Below are 17,308 nucleotides of genomic sequence, written 5' to 3' on the forward strand. Positions count from 1 at the left end.
CCCAGGGGGGATGGTCATGCCACAATCCCTTCTCCTCCATTCTCCTCTCGGGATCTTGGGCACGCACGCACATGCGCCCGGTGTGAGTTTGAAGCCACCGGGTCTAGGACATGAACCGGTTGATTATGTGGGAGTCCAGCGACATAGCCATTACACTAACTGCTGGTCCCAAAATACTTTGTTTTGTGGGGACCAGCAGTGTGGTGGTTAGGGTGCTGGAACACGGTTCAAGCCCTGGACCTGGTGGCTTGCTTTCTCACTTTCTCTCTCTCTCTCTCCGTGTCACTCTCTGATCAAGTTAAAATAAATAAATTTAAATAAATAATTCTAAAAAATACACCTTGTTTTGTCTTTGAAGGGGTAAGTGGGTAACTAACTGAATTTAGAAATTTAAAAAAGAGAGAAAAAAAAAAAGGGCTGGCCTAGTCATCGGATCATCCCTCTACAGAACCTTTAGAAGTAAGTAAATGGCACCAAGGCAGCGAGGAGGAGACCAGAACCTACAGGACCGAGGTTTAGTGTAAAGATGGCATGTACTGCCACAGGATGGACAAACAGACCAAAGGTCAGAAAGAAGGGCCATCTGTTCTCTTGCACACACATGGGAACTGATTCCTGACAAAGCTGGAATCACATGTCAGTGAGGAAACAGGTCCATTACTAAGATGGTGGCAGACAACTGGGCTGAGGGCAAACACAAGCATCACACGAGGTGAAATGCAACGGCAGCAAATGTAAAGAGAGGAGCCGCCATATCAGAGAGAAGGAACCGCTTCACACCCACCGGGCTGGTTAAAATGAAAACCTTCAATGATGCCAAGCACTGCAGAGGACGAGAACAAGGCAAATCCCCTTTAGTCGTCTGAGAGTGTGCAGTGGTAGAGAACCTTAGGACGACACGGTTGACCTGGCATTACAGGTCAAACCTAAACCAGCACAGCCCCTCCCATCTAGCAGCTCTTCCAGCTACATAGGCCCTACAGAAGCTTCTGCCGGCGTCCTCCAGGAGTGACTTTCAGGAATGCACACGCAGAGCAGCACTGTTGTAATAGACTCCAAGTGCTCATTACGAGTAACGTAAAAATCAAATACTGATCACTTGTACTAACTAATGAACTAACTAACGTTAGTTCACACAGCATGGGTTTATCCCCAGAACAGAACATTTCAGGAAAAGAAGTCAGGCAGAAGAATATGTATGTAGTGTGATTCCTTTTAAATGAAATTACTCTTAGACAAAACTAAATACAATATTGTCCAGACACGCAAATATGCAGTGAAACTATACAGGAGATCAGTATAAAATCTGGGACCGTGGTCATTTCTGGGGAGCCCCAGTGAGGGGGTTGGGGATGTGATTGAAGAGACACACTCAGGAGAGACTTCAATCTCTGAAGTCTCTGGTGATGATCTCTGGGGAAATGTCTGGTGATGTTCAAGTGCTTAAACTAGGTGGTGAGTACATTCTTAAAAGCAATATTTTAAATTCTTCATCTATGGGACCAGCAGATGGTGTAAAGGTTACATCATCACTGGACTTGCATGTAGTAGACTGTGGTTCAAGTCCCGGACCCAGTGGCTTCAAACTCACGTCCATGTGTGCCCAAGATCCCAAGAGGAGAATGGAAGAGAAGGGACTGTGGCATGGCCACCCTCCCACCCCCAATCCCATGCGGTGATTTCTCACTTTCTGTCTCTTTTTCTCTCTAGAGACCACATGCACCCTATAGCAAAAATCTCTGTAGGGTGGGGGACTTCTTCCTGTACATTTTATATGCTCTTTATGTAGTCAGTTTTTCAACCCCAGTCAGTATTCTGGCCCCGGCAATTACTCATCTGATTTCTATCCCTATAGTTTTGCCTCTTCCAAGAGTAGAAATACATTACAGCCTTTTGTGTCTGGTTCCTTTCACAAGCTTACTACTGTACTTCTGAAACGCATCCAGGTTGCTGTGAGCATCAACTCTTTCCTTTTTGTTGCTCAACAGTATTCCATTATATGGATATATTCATTGCTTCCAGTTTTTTACATTAGGAATAGGGTACAAGTTTTGTGTAGACCTGTTTTATGTTTTTATATCTTGTAGGTAAGTATCTAGAAGTAAGATTGCTAGGTCACAGGGAGAGTAAATAATGTTTAACTTTACAAGTTGCTATCACCTTTTTCTGAAGTTTATATTCCCACTAATAAATATGAATTTCAGTAGCTTTGCAAACTAGCTACCACTAGTTACTATCATAAAAATATTCTTTTAGCCATTCTAGGTAGGTCTGCAGTAGTTTCTCATTGATATTTAATTTGCATTTTTCTAATGTTTAATAATAAGTATCTTTCCACATATTTTGCTAGCCATCTATCCTTAGTGACTTATCTGTTCCTTTTTTTTTTTTTTAAGTCTACTTTGGGGCATGTTTGCTTGCTAGAGAGATAGAGACAGACAGACGAAGAGGGAAAGTGAAGAAGTATCCCCAGAGGGGATGGCCATGCCTTAATCTCTTCTCCTCCAGTCTCCTCTTTGGACTTCAGGCACATATGCACACATACCTGGTATGTTTTTCAAGCCACTAGGTCTGGGACTCAGCGCAGTCAGTCACGTGGTATCTAGCTGCCTTAACCACCACACCACTGGCTGGCCAGTGATCGGATCTTTTACTCATGGGGCCGGCGGGTGATGTGGTGATTGGGGCGCTGGACTCCCACATGGCTGACTGCATTTTGAGACCCAGACCTGATAACTTGCTTTTTCACTTCCCTGCAACCCTGGTGAATTTTAAAAATCATTATTTAATTATTTATTTATTCATTTATTTAAATATTACCAGAGAGAGACACTAAGAGAGACAGAGAGGGGGAAGGGGAGAGTGAGAAAGCAAGCTGCCAGGTCTGGGACTTGAACCACAGTTAACCATGTGGGAGTCTAGTGCCTCAACCACCACACCACCTGCTGGCCCCCCGGTGAATTTAAAAATAATAATAAATTTATAATTAAAAAAAATCTTTTACTCATTAATTGGGTTGTAATCTTTTTATAAAGTTATACAAATTCTTCATTTATTCTGGAGCCAAGTTTTCTTTACCCAAATATATAAATATTAAAACATGTTTATATATTTAAATATATATTTATATAAAATATATAAATAAAAAATGTAAATATATTTATATATAAATATATACATATTCTATAAATATTTTCTCCTAGCCTGTGACTTCTCTTTCATTTTATTTTATTTTATATTTTAAAACAGTTATTTTATTCAGTTTTATTCATCATCATTATTTTATTTTTTTAAAGTTGACTAGAGAGTGACTGAGAGAGAGGCAAAGTGAGAAACCGCCAGGTCCAGGACTCAAATTGCATGGTCAGCCCTGTGCCAGGTCCAACCGCCTCTCAACTATCATGCCACCTGCCAGCCCCTCTCTTTCATTTTTAAAAGAGTTTCTTTTGGGGACCAGCAGGTGGCATGGTGCTTAAGGTGCTGGACTCCCACATGGCTGACTGCAGTTAGAGTCCCAGACCTGGTGGCTTGCTTTCTCACTTTCTCTCTCTCTGGTTAGTGCATGTGCCCTATATCAAACTTAAAGAGAAAAAAAAAAAAACAAACCTAATAAAATTTAAAAAATTCTTTTGAAGAGTAAAAGTTTTTAATTTTGATAAAGTCTAATATACTTTTTTGTTTTATGGTTTGTGCTCTTTCTGTGCTATCTAAAAGCTCAGTGCCCACCCAAAGAGCATGAGGATTTTCTTCTAGTTCTTTATAACTTTAGCTCTTATACATAGGTCTAGGATCAATTTCAGCTTTTTTTTTTTTAAGAATTATTTTATTTAACTTTATTTATTATTATTTTCCAGTTTGATCACAAAGAGACAGAGAGAGAGAGGAAAAATGAGAAAGTCACCAGGTTTGGGACTTGAACCATGGTTAGACATGTGGGAGTCTGCCTTTAACTACCACACTACCTGCCAGCCCCTCTAGTTAATTTTTTTTAAGTTTATTCATTCATTTCTCCCATGAGAGCCAGAGACAGACAAAGCCATCCACAACAGGGTCTTTATGCTGTGATCTACCCCTAGCCAGCCAGGATCATGGTTGCATGGGCACACACATTACACCTACCATGTACAAGGGGACCTCAGGACATGAACTCAGGACCTTCCCATGTGGTCTCAACATCACTGAGCATTGTTACTACTGTGTCACTGCAGATGACCTATTTCTAGTTAATCTGTGTAGAGCAGGAAAGCTTTGAGGCTCCTCCTCCCTTTTTTTTTTTTTTTCTGTATATGGATGTTCCAACAGTTCTAGCACCATATGTTGAAAAGCTTATCCCTTCCTCCACTGGATTATCTTGGCATCTTTGGCTAAAAAAAAAACAAAAAACAAAAAAGACCAGGGTCATCAGGTGGCATGGTGGTTATGGCACTGGACTCTCGCATGGCTGATAGTGGTTCGAGTCCCAGACCGGTGGCTTGCCTTCTCACTTTACCTTTCTCTCTCTCTCTCTGGTCAAATTAATAATGATGATGATAATAAATAAGATTAAATAAATAAATTCTAAAAAAAAAAAAAAAACCATTTGTGATTGGTGTAAGTTATCTACCATGTTTCACTGATCTAGAGACTGTCTTTATGCCAATATCACATTATCTCAATTTCTGTAATTTTCTAGTAAGTGCTGCAATCAGTGTGGGTTCCCCATCTTTGTTCTTTTTCAAGGTTGCTTTGGATATTCTGGGTCCTTTGTTTTTTCATAGAAACTTCAGAATCAGCATGTTAAGTTTTATAAAAATCCTGCTAGAATTTTGATTGGGGTCATGTTGAATCTATGGATCAATTTCTTAACTTTAATAATATTGAGTCTTTTTATTCATTCTTTCTCTCCATTTACTTAGCTTTTCCTTCATTTCTAATATTTGTGAGTTCTCAGTATATAAATCTTACATTTATTTTGTTTGACTTATTCCCAGGAATTCTATGTTGCTTTGGGGGTAATCTAAATGATTGTTACTGGCCATCCCCATGGCCTGGTGGTTAAGGGAACTGGATCTCACATCGTTGAACATGTGGCTTGAATCGTGGCCATGGTGGCTTGAGAAAACATTCAAGGCATGTGTGCATGTGTGCTCGAAATCCTAACAGGATGGAGAGATGGAGGAGAAGAGATTGTGGGGTGACTGTGTCCCATGTGGCATGTCTTCCTCTCCTCTGATGAGGGCATGCACTCTCTGGCAAAAAAAAGAAAAGCAAATGAACAAACACACGCACACACATAAAACAACTCCTGAGAGAGCTGGTTTTATGTGACTTAGTAACAAGCTGTCTTCTTAAGCTCTTTTTGGAACTCGGGTCAAGATAAAGTAGTTTCTCCTCAGATGGGTGTTTCCTGTTCAGGACTTCCTGGCTCTACACCGAGAAGTGGCCATTGTGCTGACAGCCAAAACCAGGAGGTGAATACCTGGGATAGTTTTCGTGATCCCTTACATTACTTATCCTGACAAACATAGGCCCCAAATACTAATCCATAACCACAGAGGCTCACAGCTGGTTTTCAGTGAGCCAATCTGAGGAGTTGATAATTTTCTGAGCTAAAATAAGACTATTTGGGAATCCTATGTCTGCCTTCAGTGGTGTGGGATTTCTAGGAGTTTGTACATTTACACATGATAAATTAATATTTGGGGCCAGCTGGTGGCATGGTGGCTAAGGCAGCTGGCTACCACATGGCTGACCACACCGTTCAGGTTCAGGTCCCAGGCTGAGTGCTTGAAAACCATGCCAGGCATGTGTGTGTTCCCAAAATCCTGAGAAGGAAATGGAGGAGAAGGTATTGTGGTATGGCCATCTTCTGAGGGTGCTTTCTCACTTTCCCTCTCTGTCTGTGGTGAGCACACGGGCCTACAGCAAATTTTAAAAAATAGTAATAATGTTTGAGGAATGAAAAACAGAGAGTCCAAGGAAAGGTAGAGAGAGATAGGTCTGGTCTATCCTGACCCTAGGACAGTTGCTGTCTGGCTGAGTTCATGGCTCCTGGTAGCTCCGGAGACTTCAGTGCTGCTCTGGAGGGATGCCGTGGGAAGGGAGGAAGGCCAGGAAAAAGTTATCTTTAACAAGACCCAGAATTCAACGAAAAATCTTTAGGATTATAAAATCCTTTTGTAAATTTAAAATTACCTTCCAAAATAATTTTAATCGGCATTTTCAATTTTAAAGTGCCGTATGAGGGAGTGGCCATTCTGGCAGTGAGATGTGATACAACCTATGAGTACTGACCCAGGAATGGATATTAAAATTTTAATTCCACATCCAGAGTACTATAGCCTACCAGCTAAGAAAACTACCTGGGCTGTATAACAATTCTCTTACTTGACAGATGTGGATGAAATTTTAGCTCAAGCCTAACTACAAAGTGAGATTTCACACTGGCGCTTAGGAGCTGCAAAGCAGTGCTTTGGAGCAAGGGATATGGTATCCATATGAAAGGCGTTTTATTACAAATGCCTGGGGCTTATGCTAAGACAGACTCACAAGAGAGCATAAACAGCCAGGGAGCTGTAGTAAAAGGAAACAAGGAAAGAAGAGAGACTGACTGAAGTGGGGAGGAGTCCTTTTCAACCGCGTGGGTGAATCTTACGCTGAGATGAGGACAGCTCGTGGGGCACCTCTTGGAGATTCATGGTTGATAGTTATCGACTGTGCTTGTGCCAGCACTGAGGCTTCTGGCATGAAGAGATGCCCAGCAAATGGCTGTAGCCCTGACTGGATGGTGAACTACTTGAGTATATGCTCTTTTGTAGTCTCCTCTCCACATAGCACAAGGCTAGAACTTAGGGTCTGCTCAAAACTCATTAGTTAATTGATTTCTCTGCCTTTGGCATCTCTAGTGATGCACAAGTCACAGAGTCCTCTTTCAGAAATGTGTAAGCTGCCCGCCCCTCAAAACAGACAAAGGCAAAAAAGATGAGAGAGGGATGAAAAGTAAAGGGTGCTAATATCTTACCAAATTAATGAGGGGATATATTGGTGCCCACAATGTGCTGGGAAATACAAAAACAGTCATAAGCCCATCTCGGAAAAGCTCGAATAAGTCTACAGGGATTAGAACAGTGGCTGAATTTATGGTACCTTGGGAACCTCTATTTGTCAAGTGCCATAGAGGCAGCCCTGACACTGGCACAGGTGAAGATGAATTTTCATTCAGAGCAGTGAGCCTTCTGACTCCATTAATCCTCAGGGTTTTGATGATGAATTTCTTTCTTTTTTATTTTATTTATTTCACTCTACTGCCTCCTCCCACTGCCCTGTAACTGTGTGGAAGGAATAGAACAGATGGTGCTTTACGTGGAAGACCCAGGGCTCAGGAGGATACAAAGCCTGCCCACTCCGAAACCACATGACTGCACGTGCAAGGAAAAGCCTTGATTTCCCCTGGGAGACATAGATGCAATGATATTAGTATTCCCAGTGGAGGAAGAGGAGGGGAAGGCTAACAGGCCATTTATAAGGAACATCACCCTTGTACCAATATACTCTTCAGCAAGGACCATGTTTAATTACAAAATAAGAGGAGCACCAATCTTTGAAGATTCAGCAACACCGAGGTAAAATATAGGCAAATAAGGGTTTTAGTATGCTGCCACACAAAGCCCATCTAGAATGAACTAGTAAACACACACAGTAGTGGAATACTGGCCTCTAGTTAACCTGCGATTGGCTCTGACCCAGTTTTAATCGGAAGACGCCAGGATTTACAACCTGCTTAAGGATGGAGTTTGACAACTGCTATAATCAGAAGAGCTGTCAACACAAGGACAGCTGTCAAGCCAAACCATAATTCATAAAAAATAACAGCTAAGCCCCCAAAGACATCCCCAACACTGTCTGTACTCACTGGATTTAACCATACTATTGTTCTGTGAAAGTTTTAAGAATAGGTTAAGTCCCCTCAAATGAAATCAAATCAACAAATAGCTATTGAGTACCCTCTAAATAAAATGTATTAAATAAAATTAAGTGACTAAATGGATAAAATTTGCCCAGCAGATTCCCTGGCATGTAATTAATGAGTGGTTAATAAATAGGAGTTATTATTACATGTAAGACTGTTCTGACTACCTTAAAAACTGGCAGAAGCCCAATGACCCAGTAAAAACATCTAAATTAAAAATAAATCAGTCCTATGAGTGATTAATTAAACTTAAAATACTAATTTTTATAAAACATTTCTGAGTTGTCAGAATATTTTTAGTTTTATATATTTCCAATGCTAAAACTGCTAACAATATTATGTTAGTTTTAATTATCTTGATTATAACATATATGTTTTGTTCTCTCCACTGTCATTAACATAATCTGAGAAACAGAAATAGAGGCTGGGGGCTGGCAGGCGGCATGGTGGTTAAGGCACTGGACTCCCACATGGCTGACCATAGTTCAAGTCCTGGACTTGATGGCTTGATTTCTCATGATCTCACCCTTTCTCTGTCTCTCTGTCTCTCTTTGGTCAAACTGTAGAATAATAATAATTAATAAAATTAAATGAATAATTCTTTAAAAAGAATAGAGATTATTTTACTATTAATAGATTGACTTTACGCAAGATTTCGGAATCAGAAATAGTTTTCACTGATGTCTAATATCTCAAGGAACAGAAATAAGAATATAAAACCACATACAGGGACAGAGATATTGGCATGTGTGTTAATTCACAAATGCAGTCTTGAAAATTAGCCTGGACTCATTGACTGAGGTGACCAATAATAGTGAATTTTTCTTTATTTTATTTCTAGAAAAGATTATCTCCCACAAAATAATGTTTGCGTTAAAAGGATACCAGTCCTGGGGCCAGTAGGTGACATGGTGGTTGAGAAGCTGGATTCCCACATGGCCAACTGTGGTTCAAGTCCTGGACCTGGCGGCTTTCTTTCCTCCCTTCTCACTCTTTTTTTTTTTTTTTTTTGAGAGAACTTTGATATAGGATATGTGCATTCACTAGAGAGACAGAAAGTGAGAAATCACATCCCAGGGGGATGACCACACTCCCTTCTCTTCCATTCTCCTGTCAGGATTTTGGGCATGCACATGCATGTGTCTTGTGTGAGTGTTAAGGTGCTGGGTCCAGGACTTGAACTGTGGTCGACTACATGGGAGTGCAGTGATGTAACCATTACACCATCTGCTGGTCCCTATTTATGGTATTATAAAGAAAGAAGTGGATGTGTAATTAGAAGATCCACACAATTGTCTTGGCTGTGCTCCCTACACTTTACATTGTCCTCTCAAGGTCACATCACCTCTTTGGACCTCAGTTTTTCATGTGCAAATGGGGAAAACCCATACCCAGCTCAGGCTTTAGTTGAAAAGATTAAAGGAGATCTTCTCTCTATAGAAGATAGCAACACCATCTTATATCTGTCTAGGTTTGGACATTTTGTTGTGTGTAAACCTTATTTATTAGAGTACAAAATACATTTAGAACAGTACCAAAATTATACATACATAAATTTTCGTAAGATGAACCTACACATGTAACTGTAACATACATCTAAAATCAGATCATAGTCAGAATCCCAGAGGCACCCCTGCCCTGTTAACCCCTTGTGGTTGCTACCTGCCTACTTCTCCCATGGTAATCACTATCCTGTCTAGTAATGGTAGATATGAGTTTTTCCTGTTTGTTTTTTTATTTGCTAGAGCATTTATCTACTCACAGAGAGGGAGAAAGACAGAGAGGGAGAAAGAAAACACCCTTCAATGGGGTGTGGTCTCTCCACAATTCTTTTCTCCTCTATTTTTTCATCTGGTCAGGATTTTGGGCACAGTTGTTGAACTGCTGGGACTGGGATTTGAACTGCAGTCAGCCATGTGAGATCTGGATCCCTTAACCCCTGAGCTATGGGGCTGGCCTGGGCTTTTTCCTGTTTTTAATCTTTATGTAAATAGAAAACACACTATGTGCGTACTCTTCGTGAGATTTACCTAAGTAGTTGCATGGAGTTGTAGCTCATTCTCACTGCAGAGGATAAACATCCTTAATTATCTTGATCAGATCTTATACTTCCTGACTCTGAAGATTCCGATGTTTAACTCTAGACATAAGCAGGAAATTATCTTCAAATACTGACTGTGCCCTAATCTCACCCAGAGATCCTATTTTAAAACTCTAAACTTTTCATTCCACTCTTCTGTGTTTTTTCATTATTGAAGTTCTAGCTGATTATCTTTCAAATCTGCATGTTCTTTTTTAGAGTGACTTGTTCTTGCATTTTTGATTCCTTGATTTTATACAGACTTATTCTGATCACTTCTATTCAATAGTTTTAGTGATGCTCCTCAGAGTCTAACCCTGCGCCTTACTATGGCTGCTGACATTCACTCAAGTGTATTCTGTGATTCTGAACCATGAGCTTTTTCTCGGCAGGGCTTCCTTTTGGAGGAATCCTGTGCTGCCTTGGATGGAGATGTGCTCCTCAAAACAAGTTTAGCATTCACTTCTGCTAGGTCTGTCAGGGCACCAGCTCAGTGCACTTACATGAATTTCTTGCTTAAGGACTCCTGAAACAATCAGAACTCTCTGATTTGAACCCCAAACTTACGTGACGTGGGCCTTTTTTTCCCCCCTACCCTGATACTTTCTAAGGCAGATAAGATTCTTTATCTTGGTGGGCCAACTTTTCCTAACCTAATCCTTTCTTTTTTAAACTGAGAGTATAGCCCTTTGAAGGTCCTGGCTCATGTGCCGAGTCTCAGTTTCAACTCCTCATTCTTCTTGTTCAAGAAGCCAAACTTTCCAGCTGTGTTGGCACTGAACTCAAGCCCAGAGTTTTCCCAGATATGGGGTCAGATCATACACTCACCACCATGGTTATTAGGTCTTTCTTTATTGGGTTGGAGGTCAAAGAATCTGAGAACATCTCGTTCCTTAAAACAGATGTTTGGCAAATAGGTATTCAATGAATATTTGTTGAATAAATGAAATATTAGGCTGTTAGAAATGTCATGATGTATTTTCTATTTTTTTTTTTAAGAGATTTTTTGCTATAGGGCACATGCGCTTGCCAGAAAGATAGAGAGAGACAGAAAGCGAGAAATCACCCCCTGGGGGGATGGCCATGCTGCAATCCCTTCTTCTCCATTCTCCTCTCAGGATCTTGGGCACGCATGCACACGCACCCAGTGTGAGTTTAAGCCACCGGTTCCGGGACTCAAACTGCAGCTGACTACATGGGAGTCCAGTGACATAGCCATTACGCCAACTGCCAGTCCCGTACTTTCTGTTTTTCTATGCAAAAATGTGTCATGATTTTCCCAACAGCCCAATGTAATTAAGTACTAATCATATTCTGAGTACTAATAAGAGTTCACAAAATTTACATTTCAAGTAATTTAATTTTGAACAGGTAGTGTAAATATACAGTTCCAAATACAAAGTTATAAAAGGCTTATTAGGAAAAAGTTTTTATTCTATTCCTGTATTCTAGCCCCATGGCTTCTCTGTCCTTAGGCAAGAAACATTATTAGCTTTTTACATGCTCTTCCAGAGGTATCTTAAGCATTTCCCAGCAGGCACATATAGCTATATTCATGGGTGCATACTATATACGCTACTCTACACCTGATCCTTTCACTCAGCAATATATCGTAGAGATTTTTCTGTATCAGTACATAATGAAAATATAGCTTATTTTGAAGCCCATCAGAAGGCCTTTTGAAAAATGCCCACAACATGTTATCTATGAGTGCATTTTAAATATATCAAAGTTAAATGGACACATTTGCACATCCCTGAAGGATTCACCCCTAATGGTTACGGGATGACAGAATGACTCATCTAGAGTCTCAAGGGCACGTTCAGCCTGGGTTAGCTGTTGCCACAATTTCTGGAAGAGAGAAAGAAAAGGAAAACACACCACATGCCCCAAAGAAGGCTCTAGAAATGTTGGGGAAAGGACTGAAAGAAGGAATAAGGGGATGGAAGCAGGGACTAATTCGGCAGAGCATGTGAGGATGGCAAATATTTTAAGTAATGTGGCCTCTTAAAGCAAGGTACAGGAAAAAGTGGTAACCTTGAATTTTGTCCTCACAATCACTGTGAAGAATTTCCTTTTCCTCTTTTCTGACTCTCTTCAGTTACAAGATTAATACCTCATTATCCCAGATGGCCATCACAGCTGTGGCGGTGATTGAAAAAAGACTTTTTGGGGTCAAAAATCTGGGTTTAGAACAGCCAGCACTCAGTGATGTCTGAGGAACTACACAACAGAATACCGTGGAAACATGCTTGAGGAGTGGGAGAGGTGACTGTGGAAGGCGGCTGGGGGAAGCGTTCCTTCTTCTCTTCTCTCTTAGAAAATCTAGAGACATGGGTGCAAATTTCTGGCTCCCTTAGGCAAAAGTTTATTAAACTCTTTGGGTTTTGTTTACCTCATTTATAAAGCAGGGAAAATATACCTTATAAGGGGCTATTTAGGCGGGAGACTATAGATTCCTTTACCTGTGTACTGGATTGCATGTACATATATATATATTTTTTTTTTTTGAGAGATTTTTGCTATAGGGTGTGTGTGCTCTCCAGAGAGATAGAGAGACAGAAAGCAAGAAACCACCTCCCAGAGGGATGGCCACACCACAATCCCTTCTCCTCCATTCTCCTCTCTGGATTTTGGACATGCACACACATGTGCCCAGCATGAGTTTTAAGCCGCCAGGTCTGGGACTCGAACCATGGTTGACTACATGGGAATCCAGCGACATAGTCATTATGCCATCTGCTGATCCCTGTATGTACACATTTTAATGGTTCCTCCAAAAGCATGTGATAACATAAACATGCATATATGTATATGTGTCTATATGTAATTTTTTAAAAAGTTTATTATTTATTTATTTATTTTTGAGAAGTTTTTGCTATAGGGCGCATGCACTCACCAGAAAGACAGAGAGAGTCAGAGAGATAGAAAGCAAGAAATCACCCCCCAGGGGGGATGGCCACGCCGCAATCCCTTCTCCTCCATTCTCCTCTTAGGATCCTGGCCACACATGCACACGTGCCCGGCCTGAGTTTAAGCCACCAGGTCAGAGACTCGAACCACGGTCGGCTACATGGGAGTTCAGCGACATAGCCATTACGCTAACTGCTGGTCCCAAAAGTTTATTGATACTATTTATTTCTTCAGTGAGAGAGAGGTAGGGAGAGGGAGAGGAGAAGGGAAGCACCCTCAACAGTGCTCCAGGCTGCACTCTTTCTTCACACCTCAGACAGCCTGGATCACAGATATGTGCATATACACACACACATGTGCCTGGCATGTACAGGGAGACCTCAGGACATAAATCCAGGTCCTTCCCATGTGGGCTCAGCATTGTCAATGTTGCGTTACCACTGCATCACTGTGGTTGGCCCATGTGTAATTATAATTAATATTTCACACAAAATCTAGCTATTATAAGTAAATTGCACTGAAACATGCAATGAATCTACTTAGTTATGTGTCATTAAATACATGTTCGGGAGTTTTTCTAGGGTATTTATCTATTACAGCAGTGAACTGCTGAGCTGTAGAGTATGTGCACCTTCAACTTTACCTCTTGTCAAGCTGGTCTTGAAGTTGTTCTATCAGCAATGTATGAGTGTTCTTGTTGCTCTCCATTCTAACACTAATAATATTCGTAGACGCTCACATGTTGCCAGTCTGACTAGTGTAAAATTGTATCTAGGGCCACCAATGGCCTGGTGGATAAGGGAATAGGATACCATGTAGATGACTATGTAGTTTGAGTCCCGGAACCAGCATTTTGAGAAATATACTGGGTACATGTGTACCTCCAATCCTGACAGGATAGAGAAATGAAGGAGGGACTGCAGCATGACATATCAGATTGAAGGCACTTTCCCTCCCTCTCTCTCTCTGGAAAGTGCATGCACTCTCTGGCAGTAGAAAAACAAACAAACAAAGGCCAGTCCATGGCTTGATGGTTTAGGTGACTGGATCCCACATGGCTGATCATGTGGTTCGAGTCTCAAACCTGGTGGCTTGAGAGACAATATTGGGCATGTGTGAGGGCATGCCCAAAATCCTAAAAAGGAAGAGATAAGGAGGAGAAGGGACTGCAGCATGGCCATCCTCCATGGGAAGTGTTCTCTCTCTATCTCTCTCTCTGAAGAGCACATGGTAAATTAAAAAACAAAACAGCACAAGTTTTTAACAACTCTTCTATGCTGCCTTTTTTGTTGCTGTTGTTACTGTTATTGAGATTTTTGCTATAGGGCATGTACCCTCACAGGAGAGACAGAAAGAGAAATAGAACGTGAGAAATTACCACCCAGGGAACCAGCAGTTAGCGTAATGGCTATGTCACTGGAATCCCACGTTGTAGACCGTGGTTCGCGTCCCGGACCTGGTGGCTTAGAACTCACGCCGGGGGTGTGTGCATGCGTGCCCAGGATCCCAAGAGGAGAATGGAGGAGAAGGGATTGCAGCGAGACCATCCCCACTGGGAGGTGATTTCTCGCTTTCTCTGTCTCTGTCTGTATGGCGAGTGCACGCGCCCTATAGCAAAAACCTCTTAAAAAAAAAGAAAAAGAAAAAGAAAAAAGAAATTACCACCCAGAGGGGATGGCCACAGTACAATCCCTTCTCCTCCATTCTTCTGCCTTCCTGAGTTTAAGCTGCCAGATCCAGGACTCGAACTACAGTAAACTATGAGGGAGTCCAGTGATGTAACCATTATACCATCTGCTGGTCCCATCTACTTTTATGCATTTGATTTGATCATATGATTTTTCATATACTTTGCAGACGAGAAAAATTATATCAATCAAAAAAATTTTAACCATTTGCTATAGGGTGCATGCACTTGCTGGAAAGAGACAGGGAAAGATGGAGAAAGGGAAAGTGAGAAATCACCTCCCCAGGGGGAATGACCACACCACAATCCCTTATCCATTCTCCTCTCGGGATTTTGGGCATGTGTGCACATGCAACTGGAATGATTTTCAAGTTGCTTGGCCTAGGACTCAAACTACAGTCAGCCATGTGGGAGTCCAGCACCTTAAGCACGGCACCTGCTGACCCAAATAAATCAATTTTTAATATTGAATTCTTGAGATAAATGTATCTTGATGGTATCTTTTCTAAAAAAAATAAACCGGGGACCAGCAGATGGTGTAATGGTTATGTCGCTGGATGCCCACATAGTTGACTGTGGTTTGAGTCCCAGACCCAGCAGCTTAAAACTCACACCGGGTGTGTGTGTATGCGTGCCCAAAATCCTGAGAGGACAATGGAAGAAAAGGGACTGGGGCATGGCCATCTTCCTGGGGTGTAATTTCTCACTTTGTCTCTCCAGCAAGTGCATGTACCCTATAGCAAAAAAGTCTCTCTTAAAAAAATAATAAATAGATACATTTCATTAGCTAATATTTTATTTAGGATTTTGCATTTATGTTCAAATGTGTGACTGACTCAAAAGTTTCCTTTTTCCTGCCGGTTTTGAGACCTAGGTTAAACTCATAAATGAATTGGGATAGACATTTCCATTTTCATTAACAGGCTGAGCTATGTAGGTAGTATAGTAGCTAGTGCAACAATTGAGATGCTAAGCAGTGGACAAAAGTGTTCAGGGGCATCCGAGTTACTAGTTAATAGGTGACAGTCTAGGATTGTCAAGACTGGCAAAATTCTTAATGTGTAGATAGTCCTCGACTTACAATGGGGGCTTATGCCCTGCTAAGCCTATTGTGAGTTGGAAATGCACTCGGCCCACTGCAGGGAACAACTTGTTTGACCTCACAGGGGCTGACTGAGAACTGTGGCTCACTGCTATGGCCCAGCCTCACGAGAGAGCATCGTACCACAGGTCGCTAAGTAGGAAACCATCACAAATCAGGGCACAGACTCTGCTGAATGTTTATCACTTCCTACCACTGTAAAGTAAAAAGTCCTAAGTCAGGGACTGTCTTCATTCCCTCCAAAAAGGTCTGAAGCGGATTGATCCTTAATCTGGTTTAAATAGTCTGTCTTTTTATCAACCATATTTATACCCAAACAGAATCTAAATTATTACTAGTACTATACAGTTTACAAAATACTTTTTTTCTCTTTTTTTGGAGAGGTTTTCGCTATAGGGCACGTGCGCTCGCCAGACAGACAGAGACATAGAGACAGAAAGCGAGAAATCACCCCCCCAGGGGGCATGGCCACGCCGCAATCCCTTCTCCTCCTTTCTCCTCTCGGGATCTTGGGCACACATGCACACGCGCCCGGCGTGAGTTTTAAGTCACCGGGTCCAGGACGCGAACCGCAGTCAACTACGTGGGAGTCCAGAGACATAGCCATTATGTTAACTGCTGGTTCCCCAAAATACTTTTTATATTTTTTATTTTACTGAATTTATCATAGCTTTTGAAGAGTCATATTATTATTTTTATTTTAGATTATTTCCTCTCTATCTTATAGATTATTTAGGATTATTCAGCTACACCAGTGGGGAAATGATTTTAAAAATAAAATTTATTTACTTCACTTCAGTCACATCAAGAAAGAATTTCTTGTAGGAGAGATGCTCAGTGCTGCAGTGACAGTGATTATTATCTTAGCTGTTATTGACAGTACCAAGAATGAAATAATGAATTTTCCAAGGAAGGCTGGAGGAACCTCTATTTTTGTTGACAGTATAGAAATGCTTATATTTACCATGAATTTTAATATAGCTCCATAAGAATTTTAATATACCTCTAAGTTTCTAAATTAATAATGTATTTAAAAGAATTATTAATTTAATTTTATTATTTTTTTTAATTGGCTATAGGGCATGTGTACTCACCAGAGAGACACACAGAGAGAGAGAGAGAGAGGGGGGAGGGGAGAGATGGAAAGTGAGAAAACAAGCCGCCAGGTCCAGGACTCAAATTGAGGTTGGCCATTTGGGAGTCCAGTGCCTCAACCACAATGCCACCCACTGGACCCCAATAATGCATTTTTTAACCCCCCAAAAAAATAATAATTATTTTTGTACTTTTCTAAGCACTACATAGGGTTGTACAAAGTTTAGATAAACATATAGAAAAAAATGCTCAAATATGATTATTTTAAAATGTATGCATCTTACCATAATGTAGAGCTGTTTGACCTTCATTGTCCTACAAAAAGAACAAATAATACACTTTAGAAATCTAAATAATTGCAAAAGTATGAAAGTTTGTAAACTACAGTATGTAGGAGAGATAGAAAGTTTTAGAGGTTTCTGACTCAGGAGAAGAAGTCCAGTTACTGAGCCTCACGGCAACTTCTGACCAGGCTCCCTACCT

The 17,308-nt window shown here is 41.0% G+C and overlaps 1 protein-coding gene across 1 annotated transcript in view; it reads right to left on the bottom strand.

Annotated features, from left to right (window-relative positions):
* ACBD6 (acyl-CoA binding domain containing 6) overlaps positions 1-17,308 on the bottom strand; it is a 201,001-nt gene that overhangs the window by 832 nt on the left and 182,861 nt on the right. The window lies entirely within an intron of this gene.

The sequence above is a fragment of the Tupaia chinensis genome, unplaced genomic scaffold (genome assembly GCF_000334495.1).
Source record: "Tupaia chinensis unplaced genomic scaffold, TupChi_1.0 Scaffold000074_1, whole genome shotgun sequence".
In the NCBI taxonomy this organism is placed as follows: domain Eukaryota; kingdom Metazoa; phylum Chordata; class Mammalia; order Scandentia; family Tupaiidae; genus Tupaia; species Tupaia belangeri.